Genomic DNA, 4,061 nt, shown 5'->3' with positions numbered 1-4,061 from the left:
TGTTGTAACTTGGCTTCTCTTAATTTTCTCTTCAGAGTCCTTTCAGGTTCTGGATCAATTTCAACAAGAGTGCCTTTATCCTTGCTCCTGCTCATATGAAAGAGAAGAAAACAAGAAAAGAAAGAGGAATCCTCTATGTCACAGTATAGAGATTCCTTTATGTTAGTAGAAGAAGAAAGGGGAGAAGAGTGAAGAATAGTGTTAGTAATTAAATAATTAAATAGAATAAGAATAGAGAGGGAGAATTTCGAAAACAATTTTGAAAAAGAGGTTAGTAATTTTCGAAAATTAGAGATAAGATAAGATTAAAATTAAAATTTTAAACAAAAGAATTTTTGAAAAAGAGATGAGATATTTTCGAAAATTAGAGAGGGATAGGTAATTAGTTGGTTTTGAAAAAGATAGGAAACAAACAAAAAGTTAGTTAGTTAATTGAAAAAGATATTAAAATCAAATTTGAAAAGATAGGAAGATAAGAAGTTAGATAAGATATTTTGAAATCAAATTTTGAGAAAGATAAAATTTTTGAAAAAGATAAGATAAAAGATAAAAGATATATTTGAAAAAGATTTAATTTTTAAAATGACTTAACTAACAAGAAACTACAAGATAAGATTCTAGAACTTAAAGATTGAACCTTTCTTAACAAGAAAGTAACAAACTTCAAATTTTTGAACCAATCACATTAATTGTTAGCTAATTTTCGAAAATATGATATAAAGATAAGAAAAAGATTTTGAGAATATTTTGAAAAAGATTTTTGAAATTTTCGAAAAAAATAAAAAAAAATGAAAAAGATATAGTTTTTTGAAAAAGATTTTGAAAAGATAAGATTTTTAAAATTGAAAATTTGACTTGACTTGTAAGAAACAACTAATTTTGAAAATTTTTGACCAAGTCAACCCAAAATTTCGAAAATTTGGAGGGAAATAAGGAAAAGATATATTTTTTATTTTTTTGAAATTTTAAAGATGAGAGAGAAAAATATAAAAATGACCCAAAATATGAAAATTTTGGATCAAACACATAATGCATGCAAGAACACTATGAATGTTAAGATGAACACCAAGAACACTTTGAAGATCATGATGAACATCAAGAACATAATTTTGAAAAAATTTTTATGCAAAGAAAACATGCAAGACACCAAACTTTGAAATCTTTAATGCATGGAAAATATGAATGCAAAAGTGCACATGAAAAACAACAAACAACACAAAACAAGAAATCATCAAGATCAAACAAGAAGACTTGTCAAGAACAACTTGAAGATCATGAAGAACACTATGAATGCATGGAATTTTCGAAAAAATGCAAGAAAAATTTTAAAAGCATGCAATTGACACCAAACTTAAAAATTAACACAAGACTCAAACAAGAAACACAAAATATTTTTTATTTTTATGATTTTCTAATTTTTTTTTGTATTTTTATTTTAATTTTTTCGAAAAACATGGTTAGAAAAACGAAAAAGAAAAGAAAAATTTTGAAAAAGATTTTTGAAAAGAAAATTACCTAATCTGAGCAACAAGATGAACCGTCAGTTGTCCATACTCGAACCCCGGCAACGGCGCCAAAAACTTGGTGGACGAAATTGTGATTGCCCTCTTTGTATTTGCATGAGATTTATTTAATGACTCTTTGGCATGTGTGATCACAACTACGTTCAACTTAACCAGCAAGTGTACTGGGTCATCCAAGTAATGCCTTACGTGAGTAAGGGTCGATCCCACAGAGATTGTTGGTATGAAGCAAGAAATGGTCACCTTGTAAATCTCAGTTAGGCAGATTAAATTGGTTTATGATGAGTTCAAAAATTAATAATAAAAAGAAAATAAAAAGGGATAGAAATACTTATGTAAATCAATAGTGGGAATTTCAGATAGGCGTGTGATGAGCGGATATTTTATACGCTTTTTGGGGGTAATTTCAGGTAGATTTTAGCATGTTTCGGTTAGTTTTTAGTAAAATAATATTAGTTTTTAGGCAAAAATCATATTTCTGGACTTTACTATGAGTTTGTGTGTTTTTCTGTGATTTCAGGTATTTTCTGGCTGAAATTGAGGGAGCTGAGCAAAAATCTGACTTAGGCTGAAAAAGGACTGCTGATGCTGTTGGATCCTGACCTCCCTGCACTCGAAATGGATTTTCTGGAGCTACAGGAGTCCAATTGGCGCGCTCTCAACGGCGTTGGAAAGTAGACATCCAGGGCTTTCCAGCAATATATAATAGTCCATACTTTGCGCAAGGATAGACGACGTAACTTGGCGTTAAACGCCAAGTTCATGCTGCTGTCTGGAGTTAAACGCCAGAAAAACGTCATTATCCGGAGTTGAACGCCCAAAACACGTCATAACCTGAAGTTTGACGCCAAGAAAGGCCTCTACACGTGGAAAGCTTTAGTCTCAGCCCCAGCACACACCAAGTGGGCCCCAGAAGTGGATTTCTGCACCAATTATCTTAGTTTATTCATTTTCTGTAAACCTAGGTTACTAGTTTACTATTTAAACAACTTTTACAGACATTTCTTGTACCTCATGACATTTTCAGATCTGAATTATATACTTTGTGACGGCATGAGTCTCTAAACTCCATTGTTGGGGGTGAGGAGCTCTGCAGCGTCTCGATGATTTAATACAATTCCTTTGTTTTCCATTCAAACACGCTTGTTCTTATCTAAGATGTTTATTCGCGCTTAATCGTGAAGAAGGTGATGATCCGTGACACTCATCACCTTCCTCAATCCATGAACGTGTGCCTGACAACCACCTCCGTTCTACATCAGACTGAATGAATATCTCTTAGATTCCCCAACAGAATCTTCGTGGTATAAGCTAGATAGATGGCGGCATTCATGAGAATCCGGAAAGTCTAAACCTTGTCTGTGGTATTCCGAGTAGGATTCCGGGATTGAATGATTGTGACGTGCTTCAAACTCCTGAGGGCTGGGCGTTAGTGACAGACGCAAAAGAATCAATGGATTCTATTCCAACCTGATTGAGAACCGACAGATGATTAGCCGTGCTGTGACAGAGCATAGGAACGTTTTCACTGAGAGGATGGGAAGTAGCCACTGACAATGGTGACACCCTACATAGAGCTTGCCATGGAAGGAACCTGCGTGTGAGAAGAGGATTTCAAGGAAGAGTTGAAGTCAGAGGACAAAGCATCTCCAAAACTCCAACATATTCTCCAGTACTGCAAAACAAAGTAACATTGTTCCCTCTTTTATTTTTATAATCAAATCTAGTAATTTCACTTTTAATCCAAATAATCCTATTGACATCCTGACTAAGACTAATAAAATAAATATTGATTGCTTCAAACCAATAATCTCTGTGGATTCGACCCTTACTCACGTAAGGTATTACTTGGACGACCCAGTACACTTGCTGGTTAGTTGAACGGAGTTGTGAAAGGAAAGTAATCAGTTAGTTAAATTAGTTCTCTTTGGCACATGCCAAGGAGACTTTAATTAAGGATCACAATTTCGTCCACCAAGTTTTTGGCGCCGTTGCCGGGGATTATTGAGTTTGGACAATTGAAGGCTTATTTTATTTCTTAGATTAGGAATAGTTCCTTTTTGTTGTTATAGAGTCATCAAATTCTGATAGGATAGTTTATTTTCAAAAATTTCTTTTCAAAAATATTATTTTTCTTAATTAAGTGTTAATTTTTTTCGTGAGTTTAGTGTCTTATTCTAAGTTTGGTGTTAATTGCATGTTTTATATGTTCTTTGAAAATTTCGTGTTAGTGTTCTTGGTTCTTCCTTGATCTTTAAGTTGTTCTTGATAATTGGTTATACCCTTTGGAACCTTTTTCAAAAATAATTTTTTCTTGGATTGAATCTTGTGCCAAACTTTAAGTTTGGTGTTTTCTTGTTAATCTTTCTTATAATTTTCGAAAATTTTCTTAAAGTTTTCTAAAAATTTTAAGTTTGGTGTTCTTTCTTTTGTTCTTGAGTTTTTCTTGTGTCTTGATCTTAAAATTTTTAAGTTTGGTGTTCCTTGGTGTTTTCCCTCCAAAAATTTTCGAAAATAAGGAGCATTAGATCTAAAAAT

Source organism: Arachis hypogaea, chromosome 4 (assembly GCF_003086295.3).
Source record: "Arachis hypogaea cultivar Tifrunner chromosome 4, arahy.Tifrunner.gnm2.J5K5, whole genome shotgun sequence".
NCBI classification, from domain to species: Eukaryota; Viridiplantae; Streptophyta; class Magnoliopsida; order Fabales; family Fabaceae; genus Arachis; species Arachis hypogaea.
The sequence above is the reverse complement of the archived record's forward strand: the minus strand, read 5'-3'. Positions refer to the sequence as shown.